Source organism: Ursus arctos, unplaced genomic scaffold (assembly GCF_023065955.2).
Source record: "Ursus arctos isolate Adak ecotype North America unplaced genomic scaffold, UrsArc2.0 scaffold_27, whole genome shotgun sequence".
Taxonomy (NCBI): Eukaryota; Metazoa; Chordata; class Mammalia; order Carnivora; family Ursidae; genus Ursus; species Ursus arctos.
In genome coordinates, this window is record NW_026622952.1 from 22,054,731 (window position 1) to 22,069,418 (window position 14,688).

Sequence of the window (14,688 nt, forward strand, 5' to 3'; positions counted from 1 at the left end):
AATTCACTGACAACAATGAAGTGTCAATGTTTGGGCGTCTTGGGAGTGTGGGGGGTGGGGGTCACGTACAGATTTGTCTCAGCAGCGGGCGTGTGAGTGGTTTCTATTTCAACTGCACGTACACCGTGCTTAAGGTCTACACCGAACACTAATGAGCGGATTGACACTGCCAACACTGTGGGTTTCAACAAACAATTCAATGAGCACAGATTTCAATCAGAAGCTAAGCTAGCGATGATTTAATATTGAAATGCAAGAAATGGCAGGGACTGAAAACAACACCGGCTCAGAAGGTTGTTGATAACGAACTAATCGTATGACTGAATATTTTCCAAAAACACCGGCTCTCGGTAGGTCCCCGTGCAGAAGGTTTTGCCTAGTTGGCCAGCATCTGAGGGGCAGTGGGACCCCTTACTAACAGACTGAATCCAGACCTTCAGCATTCTCCTGAAGTGTGCCACTCTTAGTCTGTAAGTCTCCGTGATGGTTAATCCTATGAGTCAACTTGACTGGATCACCAGATGCCCAGGTATAGGACTAAATACCATTATTTCTCGGTGTGTCTGTGAGGGTGTTTCTGGATGACATGAACATTTGAATTGCTGGAATTGGTCAAGCAAGTTTTCTCCTGTGGGGGTGGCATCACCCATCCATTGAGGGTTTGAATAGAGCAGAAAGGTGGAGGAAGGAAGAATTCCGTCTTTCCTGGCTGATAGTTTGTGCCCCGACATCTGTCTTTTCTACCTGCTCCCTTGGCCCTCAGGCCTTTGGACTCACCACTGGCTTTCCAGGGACTCCAGCTTGCAGATGGCACGTGTGGGACTTCTCAGTCTCCAGAATCCAGTGATGCAGCTTCTTATAATAAATCTCTTCCTGTATATACATCCTATTGAGTTTGTTTCTCTAGAGAGCCCTGACTAATACAATACCAAAGTTTAATGACATTGAAAAATAACTTCAGAGATCAGTATTTAAAAACCCATAACTAAGGTGACCATATAATATGTCATCCGAACTGGACAATTTGGAGAGAGAAAGGGGGCATTGTTAATCATCACCACAGGACAGGTGTCACCTGAGCAGTCCTAGGCATGGACATAAAATCACAGTATCCGGAGACCTAGGTGAACATCTGTGGAATGAGTCATCATTGGCACATTACAGAAGACGAAGGAACCTAATTTTGAAGTCAGTTTGGTAACCTCTGGGACGAACCTGACAACGATGTGTGTGCACGCGTGTGTGCAGCGAGGAAGGGTAAAGCACAGGCCTCTGCTGGGCCACAGGCTGGACTCTGGGAATTAGTGGTCTGGTTTAATGTACAAAATTTGCCAGAACTGTGCTTCATCTTTGTGCTTCCCTGCTCAGAAATAATTCATAATGAAAGCGGGACTTCAAAGCTTGTTATGTGCTCTCCCTATGTGTTCTGTTCTCTTCCTTAGCTTGAGATCACGTGGCATATTTCTTACTCTTTCTGCAGGAGCCTTTGCAGAGGCCAGCTGAACCGTGCTGGCTGGTTCAGCCCCTCCCCGGGGGGCTCCCCCACCTGGTGGATCACCTCTCCCTCCACTTACTTAAATCCTATCCATTGTTTCAAGTTAAATCTGCTCTGAGGAAACTTAATCTCAATGATTCTAGTTCATTTTTATCAATCCTTTTCCCTTTACTATGAGAATTTTAAAAAATGTAGAGTATACATTTCGCCAATCCTTTGGAAATGTGGCATGCCTTCCTAACTGTGCGGGAAGCCCCTGAAAGACAGTATCTGTCTAATCTTTGCCTTATTGCCCTTATCTTCTGTTCTAGCTCTCAGACATAGAGATATTCACGGCACCTGATTGAATCAATGACAGCGTTTTAGACAGATGGGGAAATTCTGAAAATCAGATTATATACTTGCTAGGTACTTCCATTTGTGACATTTGTCGATGAACACCCTTGTGTGGCTCTCTCTAGCTTACGTAACTTGAGGGATGCCGAGTTTGCGTGAGCAGAACCCATCTCTGATGGATACGTAGACATACATGTTCGAAATCCAAACGGAATTTTAAATAATTTTAAATCTTTACTCAGTCTGTCAAAAAAGGCAAAGAGTGTCTGATTCATAGGTAAAAGACCTATGACCTATGAAAAGAACTTCACCATCTTTTCTTGCCTGTTGCCACATCCCTCTCAACATGGCCTGCCAGATGCCTTGGGTCTCTCTCTCCCTCTCCCCAAACTCCTGAAAACCTGCTCACACTCAGCCCAAATCAAGCTTTGTATTTCTTGGCTTTTCCATCTGTTTTCTTCTACAGATGTTTTGCCTTTCTTGTATAATTCAAGCAAGCCCAATTTAAAAAGATTCAAGAATGGAGCTGCAGGGACAGAAGGCTCGCCACTGAGTGCGTGTAGCATGTTGGATGTCAAGTGAGACCGGGGGGGGGGGGAGATGGGGGAAATAGAGCAAAGAGGCTGTGGAAACTCGTTTTAATTTTTCTGTCACACCTATTTTCCTGCATTAACTTTCCTCCTAGTAAAGTGATTGGTACTTGTAAATATTCAGTGAATGACCAGAGAGATATGATGTTTTATAAATGAACTTCTCTTTGAAGTGCTTGAACTCAAAATGAATTCAGGAGTTGTTTTGGACACTGTACCATTTCAAATTTCACAAAATACAAACATTACCAGAGGATTTTTCCCCCATCTTCTTCTTCTCCTAGCTTCAAAAGGAATGTCTTTGGGTGGAATCTAGTCATGAAGAATTAATATCTTAATGAAAAAAAGAAGGGCAAATGTTATAAACTATTAAAAAGAGATCTTTAAAAGGAAGACTTCATCTGTGTCAGAATAGCGTATCATTTCCACTCAGAATCAGCAAGTATTTATTGAGTGCCTACTAGGTCCCAGACACTGTGTGATTCGCTGGATGTGAAGTGGGACACAACACAGGCTGTCCTTGTCTTCTTCGAGCTTGCAGATTTAACGTGTGTATGTATATTTTGAGTGGTGGGGAAGGATATTGCAATAACGACAAAAACTCTTGTATGACTACTCATTGTGAAAAGAACTGGGAATGAAAAGTGTATACTAATATGGAAAGAAAAATAGTGAGATGTCAGGGAAGGCGTCTCTGAAGAGAACAAGGGTCAAGCGAGCAGGAACAGGAAAGGAACCCCCAGCAAGATGGCAGCCATCTTGCCATGTGGCTGGAGTCTTGTACATCATGCAAGCCAGTGGGGTGAGACCCCAAGGGGCAGGCAGGACTCAGATCAAATAGAGCCTTGGGGCCATTTAAGAAGTTCTCACACACTGTTGGTGGGATGTAAATTGGAGGAGTTGCTGTAGAAAACAGTATAGAGATTCCTTAAAAAATTAAAAATAGAATGAATATTCAGATCCAGCAGTCCTACTTCTGGGTATCTAACCAAGGAAATAAAATCAGGATCTTGGAGGGTTATCTGCTCTCCCATGTTTACTGCAGCATTATTCACAATATTCAAGATGTGGAAACAACCCAAGCGTCCATCAACTGTAGAAGTTGTGTATATATACACAGTAGAGTATTATTCAGCCATAAAAAAATAAAGTTCTGTCATTCGTGACAACATAGATGAACCTGGAGGACACTATGCTAAGTGAAATGAGCCAGACACAGAAAAAATCATACTGCATGATATCACTTATGTGTGAAATCTAAAAAAGTTAAGCTCTTAAAAGCAGAGAGTACAATGATGGTTACCAGGGGATGGAAGGTGCTGAAATGGGGAGATGTTGGTCTAAATGTACACATTTTCAGTTCTAAGGTAAGTTCTGGAGATGTCATGTACAGCGCAGTGCTTCTAGTTAATACTGTATTGTACACTTGAAATTTGCTAAGAGAGTAGGTCTTAAACATTCTCACCACACACGCAAGAAAGGTAGCTATGTAAGATGATGGATGTGTTCATTCACTTGGCTGTGGTGATCATTTCACAGTGCATACGTATATTAAATTAGCACGTTGCACATCTTAGAAATCATGTTGTAAAACCTAACTATATACAATTCTTAATTGTCAATCTGACCTCAATAAAACTGGGGGAGGGGAAGAAAAATTAATAAAATAAATGTAACAAATAATATGGAAGGATAGAATTTTGGCTATAGTTTTAAAAAAAAGAATTTTGGGGGCGCCTGGGTGGCACAGTGGTTGGGCGTCTGCCTTTGGCTCAGGGAGTGATCCCGGCGTTCTGGGATCGAGCCCCACATCAGGCTCCTCTGCTATGAGCCTGCTTCTTCCTCTCCCACTCCTCCTGCTTGTGTTCCCTCTCTCGCTGGCTGTCTCTCTCTGTCAAATAAATAAATAAAATCTTAAAAAAAAAAGAAAAGAATTTTGGAGTTTATCACAAGGTCATGGAAAGCCTCAGGATGTAATCACCTTGCCTGACAGCCCCGGGGGGTGGGATCGTAGCGCACACACTAGGAACTGGGGCACCGTGCCCTGCCCCCAACTACCTGTGTCGGGGGCTCTGCAGTGTTCGTTAGCACTTGGCCTGTCCTCTTGGCCTTCCACTTCTACTTACTCGTTCATAAAGTGGAGCCGATAGTAACTGCCTGGTACTGTCACAATACAGGGTGTAGTTATAAAATAGCCAGAGACTATATATGAAACCAGGTTGTGCTTAATACTTAGGTCTTGGTAGCAAGGACCCGGAGTTAACGCCACCGTAGAGAACGCACCGAGCTCGCCGGGCCCGCGTCAGGATTGCCATGCGATGCGGCTCTTGGGAGAACAAACACAGCCTCTCCCCGAACAGGCAGGAGAATGCAATGTCTTCACACATGTTCTAAAGGGAAACAGCTGGCTTCACAGCATTTTATTTATGGGCGGTGTTTCCTGAAGAAAGAAGGCAAAATCTAATTTAATTTATTTTTCACATCTAATGTCAGTTCACTTAGCATAGCCTGTGTTGAGTAAACAAGTTCAGAGCAGGGAGAAATGCTCTAATTTGGGTAGATTTTGGCTGAAAATTGCTCGCTGTTCTGCAATTCCTCTCCCAGACTTGGGAGGCACTTTGGGGATTGTTGCTGAGATAATAAAGCCCAAGTCCTCTGAAAGGAAGAGGAGGCAAGCTGCGTTTTTCCTGTTGTTAAGACTCCAGGCAACCTCTCAGAAGTTACCATTTACCAAGACGTACCTCTAGATACCTTCGGAAACAACACCGGTCGAGTTTGGAACCTTAAACGCTGCGTGTGGATCAATACCGCTCAGGAACGAAAGGCTGACTGGTGAGCGGTGGTGGCACCCGAGGGTGACTCACTCATCAATGGTAAGTTCATTCAGGTGGAAACGGACCATTGTCGCTGCTCCAAGCCTGTTCCTGCAGGTGGACTCCGCGTCCCCCCTGCTGCTGCAGTGTGCCGCAAGGGGACCTTGGTGATTCTCCATAACGGTTATGACCCGAGGGCACTCACACTGATTAACGCTGGCCCAAGTCCATGCATTTATTATGCGGATGCTCCCCAGGGGACAGCTCCGGGGACCTCTCATTGACAAGTTGAGACAATCTCCGTGGCCTACGTAATTAAAGAAAAGGTCTCGTTGTAAATACTGCGTTTGTGAACCGTCCATTGAGAGATGCTGTCCTGAACTTTTATGGAGAATGACTTCACAAAGTCTAATTTTTTTTTTAAAGATTTTATTTATTTATTCGACAGAGATAGAGACAGCCAGCGAGAGAGGGAGCACAAGCAGGGGGAGTGGGAGAGGAAGAAGCAGGCTCCCAGCGGAGGAGCCCGATGTGGGGCTTGATCCCACAACGCCGGGATCACGCCCTGAGCTGAAGGCAGACGCTTAACCGCTGTGCCACCCAGGCGCCCCCACAAAGTCTAATTTTTAAGCCCAGTAGGTAGGAGTTCAGATTATTATTTTTTCTCTCCAGGTATTGTGGCACATAGCTGGCGGGGAGGGGGCACTTTAAGTGGGTGTTGGGAAGTCCCGTTCTAGGTTGTAAACTGGAAACTTGACTAAAGGAAAACCATAGTGCTTGTCTGCAGCTCTCTTTCCACAGCTGTAGACTAGAAGGATCCAATGAGATGGTCTGAAAGCCGCCTCTCGCCCGGACATCTCTGACGTCCAGTCGTGTCTACCTTCACTGTGCTCCCTTCGATTCGGACAGGCGCTTCTCCCCTCCCATGTTACCCGTCCCCCAAAAAACCACTCCTTTCCACTGTGTAATTTTTTATTTTATTCATAAAAGTCAATGCTGGATCTGAGATTTCATGATACAAGGCTTAATTCAATTCAGGTAAGTACTTGATTTGAATGAATTTAATCTGAGTTTCATCCTGCAAACCCTCGCATCGAGCTCTGCACGTGCAGGGTCGCTCGGGGCCGGGCCCTTCTTCCCCCCTCTCTCACTCCACTCCCCCTCAGCTCTCTCCTTGTACTGCTTATTTTCCCGCTGATCTTTCTGGCACCTTTCCCTCACTACCCATGCATGCTCCCACTTCTGCTTCTTGATTGCTGGAGTGGGCTAGGGTGTGAAGTGATGAAAATAAACCGTGGCATTTAAGGGTTTCAGCCCAATAAAAGTGTCGTTCTAGGGCATGCTGAGTCCAGTCTAGGCTGAAAATAGCTCTCTTGGGAGGCTTTAATGCAGGCTCCTTCCATCACCGTTCCCAACACAGGCCCCCCAGAGCGCTCCTGGAACCTCTCGTCTATCCACATTTTACCAGCCTGAACCCAGCCATATGCCCCCAGTTTGGCTGCAGGAGAGGCCTGTAAATTATTCTTCCTGAATGGCTAGGTCAGCATCTGGTTAATCTCAACCAAGTCATGTCGAAATCTAAGTATGCTGAGAGGAGATAATTTTAAAACAAGGGCAATTGAGAAATTGATTATATGTGGGAGAGTAAAAGACAAATGATATTCAGGCCTCATAGTAAGTTAAAAGTCAAAAATAACTTGTTAAGTGTGCGAGCATAAAATCAATCATTATGGTAACAATGACAGGAACGCTCTCTTTATGGCGGCACTGGGCTCGTGTCCTTCACGTGCCCTGATTCCTGCAGTCCTCACAATCACCTACGCAGATGGCCGCTACTCCATTTATAGACGAGGATGCTCGGGCTTGGAGCCTCCCAAGTCCCTCAGGGAGTAAGTGGCAGACAGATGGACGTTCCAAAGTCAGACTCTGTAGACCCCCCCATCACCTCCCCTAAAAATGATAATGATGGCTGCTCCGTTTAATTTAACCCTTCGTACAGACTTAGGATGGTGGGGTTTTTACCACTTTACAGCTGAAGAAAAGGACGTTTGGACAGGTGAAGTGGCTTGTCCCCAAACCCCAGCTGAAAACATAAGAAGGTACATAAAAAGGCAAATACGTGTAATCGACCGCATGGAAGTTCTTCATGTGACCTTCAAACCTAGAAGATCTTCCACGACTCTTAGGGCTCGAGCTAGACCTCTCCGTGCCTCTCCTGCCGTCCTGCTTTCAAGCACCGCGCTGTCCTTGCTCATGGGCGCTGGCGGGCTGTGCAGGGCGATGGTGCACGAGGGATTGGCCCCCGCTGGAGTTGGCCTTGACGATCTTGGTGACCGCTGCTGCTCTGAGATAACGCTCTGCTCCCTTTCCCCCCGGGTGTCTGGTGTGTTTATGCAAACAATTCTCAATTATTACACTTCGTTGAAGTGTGCCACAAATCACTTCTTATTTTACAATATTCTACATCTTTAGACAGAGCACAGAATTGAGTAAACATTTCTTCAAGAAACAGGACATAAAATATTGCATTGCTTACTTGACAGCAATTTATCTTGAAGGCTTCTTCTGTATTCATGGGGAGAAGAAAGCAACCACGATAAAACCATAAAGCAAAACCCTCTGAGGGGTTACACGACACTGGGCTGTTTAAGCTGCTTTCATCGGTTGCCTAAGAAACTGGATAATATAACTTCAAACACGCAAGTCAAAGACATAACCTCTAAATTGCATTCTTAATATTTAGTACATTTTCCTTTTGGTGACAATAAACTAATTTGATATAATAAATCTGTAGCTTATATTACACTTTTTTTTTTTCTTTTCTTTTCAACCCAGGCTCCAACCCTGTGGGCTGCGTTATTGCAGAGAAAGGTGCGGAATGGACCCAGACTGTCTACCACAGACTTGGCGTTGAGCGGCCTTACTCAACTCACTGCTGCGGCCTCTGTAAAGGGGGTGTAACGGCACCCCCCTCACAGAAGGCTTCTGAAGTTCCGTGAGAAGTGTCTGTCAAATACATAAGGGTGATTCTGGGCACAATGGACAGCTATGTAAGTATTTGATTTTATTTATTTTTTTTTTTAAAGATTTTATTTATTTATGTGACAGAGAGACAGCCAGCGAGAGAGGGAACACAAGCAGGGGGAGTGGGAGAGGAAGAAGCAGGCTCCCAGCGGAGGAGCCTGATGTGGGGCTCGATCCCGGCACGCCGGGATCACGCCCTGAGCCGAAGGCAGACGCTTTAACGACTGCGCCACCCAGGCGCCCCAGTATTTGATTTTTTAAAAAGCTGTTGTGTGTGTGTCATTGGTCTGCAGCTCGCCCTTGCCGGAGCCAGTCTAATCTACACTTCACATGGAAACTGGTTTGCTTTTGAAGGGAAGTCGACCCAGTGAGACTAGAGGTAGACGTGCCAGGGGGTGACCAAGCCTACCCCGCTCCCGGGAACACGATGCCCCGCGTGTTCTTTCTTTTGCTAAGAATAGACCCTGAGGAAACAGACTTAATTATGGCAAATCAAATGCAGTGACACTCCGCTCGTCTTGAATCTCCTTCAGTCACAAGCTCACATTCAGGAGGAGGGGATGGAACACACGTGCGTGTCCCCAGATTGGGATATGAGCCATAACAGAGGACTGGGGAAGTGACCCAGGAGAAGGGGGGCTGGGCGGTTCAGGGGCAAGAGGAGCGTCCAACAGGAGAGCTGCGTGAAGGTGACAGAAGAAGGCGTCCATGCACCATGGAGCACCCAAAACACAGTTCTTCTGGATGCATTGCAATGCTTTTCTTCCTTTCATGCTTCTCTCTTTTTCTCTTTTTCATCCTGATTGCCAAGACCCCTCCCTGGGCCCTTCTTATCTGCAGGTCAGTCCACCACTGTGATTTCCTTCCTGGTGTCTGCTGTCGTGTTCCACGTTCTTCTGCTTTATTCCCATTTGTTTGCTCCACTGGGAAAAGAGTTCTGCCACCTCCGAGGATTCTGCTCTCCTGAGCGGAGCTATGATGTGAACCATCATAAGGCCAAAAATATAGTTTGTGCAATAAAGTTTGGATTGAAGACGCGTAGCATACAAGGAACATTCTTCAGAAAGACAACAACAAGTGGACATCCTAGAAGGGAGGTTTTGCAACCACAGCAGAATATATTGGGAGCAAGCAAGTGTGACTGTGAACGAAAGAGAGTTTTGAGAGTGGGTCTATGGGTCCTGTGCTTCCAGTGCCTCCATCCTCCTGGGCAGGACCCAGGTACTTCTACCGACCGGATCGACCTTGGTAATCAGTGACTTGACAAATCGGTCATCCTTGCCTCTGCCTGGAGTCCCTTGTTTCCCTGTAAGCACCTGTCATTTGCTCAGCGTGTGTTCTCATCTGCACAGGGATGTAGGTTGCGTGGGAGGTGCAGAGACCTGGGTTCCCTCAGGAGGGACTGGGGATGCACGTTTTCGTGTGAGGTGCAAGGACAGGTTTGGAAGGAAGGCTCTAGCCTCAGTCCGTGTTAAAGATAGAGCGTGTTAAGAACAAAAAAGCCATGCATGTTTCCTGGAGAGAAGCTCTAGCAGGGGCTGAGCAGCGGGCACAGCAAACGTGCTGTCCACTTTTCTCATCTTTCCCCTGATCGCTCAGGGGGATCGCAGGAAAGCAGAAGGTACGTGGGGCCAGAGTGCAGCTATGACCATCCACAAGCCATTGGCCTCCAGGGCGCCATGCCCTTTCGAGGTTCACATGACCTGAATGACAAGTGTGTATCTTCACGAATATTCTCTGCTCCCCAGTTTCAGCTTCCTAGTGAATAGAAACCAAAGGCCCAGCACCCAGTATATAGGACCATTCAGTCAACTTTCCCTGGATTGCACTGAGTTATAATTGTAATGAAAGACGTGGGAGGTACCTATTAACACACTTTAGGGGCTCATCTTCTTACATTTGTGCAGACTTCAGGAAAATAAAGCTCTCTTTTTTTCATGGGTGGGGTAGGAGCCCATCAACTGGTTTATCGTGCTTTTAAATTTTAAAATAATTTAAAAACACCTCATAATTGCTTACTAAATATTTGTGGATGAACCATTATTAGTGTTTTATATCTGGGAAATACAAAACAGATGACTGACTTAGGTCAGAGAGAGCTGGGTGTGTATCCATTACACTACCTTGGCTATTGGATAATTATGCATCAACCCAGTGGTTTCCAGGAATGGAATATTCTGAGAATGAGAAATCCATACGTTGTCAAATTACACCACTCAGTACTTTTAATAGACTAGGAATTCCAGGAAAGTATAGTTAACTTTCATTTATAATATATGGGAATAGTAGAAAAAGGAAGACATTCAAATCAACCTTTATCTCCTGTGCCTTATGGTTGTCTTCTGAATGAGGAGATATATATATAGAGAGAGAGAGATATAACTTAAAAATTACATTTAATTAAGTTAATTAAACTACATTTAGCTAATTGGTTAATTAAATCATTTTCTTTTAAACTTAAGCATTGAGGCTCTGGGTGTCGGCATCCTGTTTGGAGCCAAGGCGAACCTAGGGCTTGGTCTGGATTATGACTCTTGGGCCTGGCCTGGGTTCAACTGGACACTTAGCATGAGTGACTACAAATTACATCATACAAGGCACATGTGAGAGATGCAGGGAAAGTGTAGAAAGGGTGAAGAGAAAAGAGACAAATCTGGAAACAGGATACAGGGTAGTGCGAGGCAAAGTGACGCGGGGCATTGTGTCAGGGACTCATCTCATTGGGTGCTGGCCTTGGGGTCATCGTCCAACTCAAAGTCAGAGCCTTTTTCCAGTAACATGATCAGCAGCCCTGGGACCTCTTGCCACAAAACCCAGCACGTGAAATGTCCAGCTCAGCACTTCCCCACACTTTTCCTTCTCAGCATATTCATGAATTATGTTTGAAGGCTGTATGGACTGTGTGTTCCCAATGACACAGAATTCACCCCTCATTCTGCCTTCAAGTAACCGATGGCTTTGCCCTTTACCTTTTCAACCCTCCTCTGGTCTAAACAAACAGACCCCTTAGTTCACTTTTCAGATGAGTGACTTTAGATATGAAATGTGACCTGCAAAGTTTAATCCCTTGTAGGAAATAAGGCACTTTACTTATCTGGCTTTACCTGAGGTCAAAGATCCTGAAGCAGTATGGGACTCCCCCCAAAATCCTTAACCAGAAGTAGCCCCGGAGAGTTCCCCTCTCATCAAGGTGACAGGAATATCTGCAGACAACTGAGGTTGTATTGTTGCCTTGACCTACACGTGTGACTGCCTGAGTCACTGTGGTCGAAAGGGAATCTGTTTATTAACTATATGCAAATAAAATAATTGTAATTTCTTTGGAGAAATAAGGAAACTCAACACGCTCATTCGAATGAGTCACATCAGGGCCTTGGGAGCACAAAGATTGAGCTGAAGATCTTGGTTGCCTGTGTTTGCTCCACATTCCTACAGCACCTTCGAGTCCCTCGAAGGCTTAGCCCAGTACCCCCTTCCCATGCAATAAATACTAATTAACAACAATAATTTGATCATAGGCAGGAGAGCTTAAAAGAGAATAATGAAGGTATGCAGCTCTTTTCTTGAGAGAAAGCACTTAGAGCCTATATTAATATCGTTGAAAGGACTTTGCATTCTTTAATTAAATTCATTAATTTTTTTCATATTTATAGTTACGAAACATTGAGTTAATGATAACCTACCCTGAAATGTGTGCAAACCAAATGTTCTTGTGCACCATGGATGAGTCAGATAGCATTAATGTTTATTGTGCACGTTTCTGCCTGTCTTCTCCTTTCTTAATAGTTGGTAATTTCTGACCGGGGAATCAATGAGATTTCAGAGAAATGGATTCTGCCTCCAGTTGAAAGGACACAACATCGGACCGCAGCTGACTGCGCTGACACATTCCCACTCCTTGGCCTCGTATTAGTTGGAGTGGGATGTGACTCAAACCCATATAATGAGAATAGATCTCTGGGCGTATATTCGTCAGTGTCCTCCAGAGAAACAGAACCAATGGGATGGAGATTTATATATAATTATTATGAGGAGGTCGCTGACAGGATTATAGAGGCTGAGAAATCTGCAGTCTGCCATCTGCAAGCTGGAGACTCCGGAAAACCAGTGGAACTTCTGTCCGAATTCGAGGGTCCGAGGGCCAGGGGAGCTGATGGTGCAAGTCCCAGGGCAGAGACCGGAGACGATGAAATGAGAAATCGCAGGTCCATCAGTGAGGCAGGAAACAGGGTGAATTGCTCATCCCTCTGCCTTTTGTTCTATTCAGGGCCTCGATGGATCGGAGGGTGCCCACCGGCACTGGGCGTGGGGGCGATCTACTTTCCTGAGTCCACCAGTGCAAACCTCAGAGGATCCAGATCAACCAAGCTGTCCCACTGCTGGGAGCCTCACTACATCTCACTACATCTCCTCTTGACCTGTGTCACCGGAGGTCGTGTGTTCCCCACGCTGTCCTCTCAGCCCTCTGCTTTGAGGGCCTCTGCACCGAGTCTTCCTCCTTGAAGGTGATGAGGGATTGAAGCAGAAAAATGTTCACCTTTAGCCCAGGAGGCTGACCCAAGAGCCTGAACAGTTCAGTAAGGATCAAATACCCGCTGGTTGCTACATTCTTACAGAGGCTCACGACTGCCTATCCATCTCCCTGGTAATTCCCATCAAACTGAATGAGAAGCACCAGAGAAGTCTTTTTTTTTTTTTTTTTAAGGTTTTATTTATTTGAGAGAGGGAGAGAGAGCAGGCAAGGGCGGGGGGGAGGGGCAGAGGGAGAAGCAGACTCCCCACTGAGCAGGGAGCCCGAGGCGAGGCTCCATCTGGGACCCTGGGATTGTGACATGAGCCAAAGGCAGATGCTTAACCCGTGGAGCCACCCAGGCACCTCCAGCACCAGGGAGATCTTGGGAAAGTCGTTTTAGGAGTAGAAATTAGAAGACATTTATGATGTAATACTCCCTGCACATCCTCTCCCCCTTGAGCACTAAACATATAACCACCAGCTTCATGCAGCAAAAGTGCCCCTCTTCCTGCCCCTGGCTCCGGTCTCCATGCAGCCGAAATAAACTAAGTTGCACTTTAAAATGTCTCAGGAATTCTTTCTTGACCTTTGGGCTCAATGATCCTGCAACAAAAGTTTCCTTTGCAGAATGCAAAACAGCCAGTGCACATTGATGCCTGGTCGGGCAAAGGGAAAGAGCCAGGATATTTGCAAACGAGAAAGCAGCTTGAGGAAAATGAGACATTGCACACTTGGTTGTGGTCGAAAGCACCGTTTCTGGGTTGTGCCTGGGCCGGTCTCCCGGCTCACCTCCTCGAGTATGAAGCTAATTTCTCCCAGCCTGTGTTCAGTCATTTGTAGAAAGGAGATGATTGGAACCCTTTCCTCAGAGGGCGGCTGTGAGGAGCACACACGAGGTGCTGTGTGTCTCAGGTCTCGGAAAACATCTCGCACGTAATAACTGACAGAAGGTTGGAACTCAAGAGTCTCTGGTTCCCATTCTAGTATTCTTTCTCCTACAGCTTGTTAGAAAACCTCAGGCTTTCTCATGGTGCTTAAAACTACCCAGGTTGGGCATCCTGCTCTTGATTGCAGCTGAGGTCATGGTATCAGGGTCCTGAGATCAAGCTCCAGGTCCTGCTCCATGGTCAGCAGGGAGTCTGCTTGAGATTCTTCTCTCTCCCTCTCCCTCGTGTGCTCCCTCTCTCTCTCTAAGCAAATCAAATCTTAAACAAAACAAAACAAACCTACCTGGATAAGACAGCTGGACGAAGTACAGTAAATAAGTTACATCTCAAACGGACCACGATCTACTTTCAATAGTTAACTGCTCTGTAACAACAAAAGAAACACAAGACCCTATCTTATATGCTCCACCTGGTTAAAATCTAGGTGTTTTCAAGATTCGACTCTGGAATTGGTTTTTCTAGAAGCCTCTTTGAACCCATGCCCTGAGCCCACCACCTGCCTCTCCCAACACAGAGCCACTTCCCATCCTCTGCAGACCACAGACTTCTTTCCTGAGCTCCCATGGACATCCACTGGATGCCACTGGATAGGTGGTCTCACCTCATTCCAGGCCTGACCGAAAGAGACCAAAGTGAAGGGAGCTGGGGACAATGCCAGGGGGTTCAGAGGTTAATCCTTTGCCATTGGACATAATGACTTCTTGAAGTCTGCCCTTAATGAAAATGCTTTCCTACTTCTCAGGCCGTTTTTGTGTGACCTGGTTTTTCTTATATCAGCGGTGTAGACCAAGGTCCAGGCAGAGCACGGAAGCCTCAGAAGCGAGCGCACCCAGACACAGATCGGTGAGGGCTCCTCCCCGGGACACGCAAAGGCGAGGTCTCCCATTGTGGCACACAAAGGGAGACAGAAATCTTCATTGCTAAAGACTCAGAAATGTGGAGTGGGGGAAACAGCCTGGCGTCAAGGCTA

The 14,688-nt window shown here is 46.0% G+C and overlaps 1 long non-coding RNA gene across 1 annotated transcript; it reads left to right on the top strand.

Annotated features, from left to right (window-relative positions):
* Positions 1 to 5,124: 5,124 nt before the first annotated feature.
* On the top strand, positions 5,125 to 13,334 carry LOC130541877 (uncharacterized). Its single transcript, XR_008955952.1, has 2 exons — positions 5,125 to 8,284; positions 12,526 to 13,334. It is a non-coding gene; the product is annotated as an uncharacterized LOC130541877 (long non-coding RNA).
* The last annotated feature ends 1,354 nt before the right edge of the window (positions 13,335 to 14,688 follow it).